Genomic DNA, 1,307 nt, shown 5'->3' on the forward strand with positions numbered 1-1,307 from the left:
CACACACATATGTACATACACCACACACATATGTACATACACCACACACATATGTACATACACCACACACATATGTACATACACCACACACATATGTACATACACCACACACATATGTACATACACCACACACATATGTACATACACCACACACATATGTACATACACCACACACATATGTACACACACACTCAGTTTACAATGATAGGCACATAGAGATAACACACACACATATGTACACACACACACTCAGTTTACACTAACAGGCACATAGAGATAACATACACACATGTGTACACACACACACACTCAGTTTACACTGACAGGCACATAGAGATAACACACACATATGTACACACATACACTCAGTTTACACTAACAGGCACATAGAGATAACATACACACACATGTACACACACTCAGTTTACACTAACAGGCACATAGAGATAACATACACATATGTACACACACACACTCAGTTTACACTAACAGGCACATAGAGATAACATACACACACATGTACACACACTCAGTTTACACTAACAGGCACATAGAGATAACACACACACACATATGTACACACATACACTCAGTTTACACTAACAGGCACATAGAGATAACATACACACACATGTACACACATTCAGTTTACACTAACAGGCACATAGAGATAACATACACACATATGTACACACACACAGTTTACACTAACAGGCACATAGAGATAGCACATACACATGTGTACATACACACACTCAGTTTACACTAACAGGCACATATAGATAACATACACACACATGCACTCACACTCAGTTTACAGTAACAGGCACATAGATATAACACACACACATATGTACATACACACACTCAGTTTACACTAACAGGCACATATAGATAACACACACATATGTACACACACTCAGTTTACACTAACAGGCACATATAGATAACACACACATATGTACACACACTCAGTTTACACTAACAGGCACATATAGATAACACACACATATGTACACACACTCAGTTTACACTAACAGGCACATATAGATAACACACACATATGTACACACACTCAGTTTACACTAACAGGCACATATAGATAACACACACATATGTACACACACTCAGTTTACACTCACACACACAGTCAGTTTACACTAACAGGCACATAGAGATAACATACACACATATGTACACACACACACACTCAGTTTACACTAGCAGGCACATAGAGATAACACACACGCATATGTACATACACACACTCAGTTTACACTAACAGGCACATAGAGATAACACACACA

Source organism: Tupaia chinensis, unplaced genomic scaffold, assembly GCF_000334495.1.
Source record: "Tupaia chinensis unplaced genomic scaffold, TupChi_1.0 Scaffold143910_1, whole genome shotgun sequence".
NCBI lineage: Eukaryota > Metazoa > Chordata > Mammalia > Scandentia > Tupaiidae > Tupaia > Tupaia belangeri.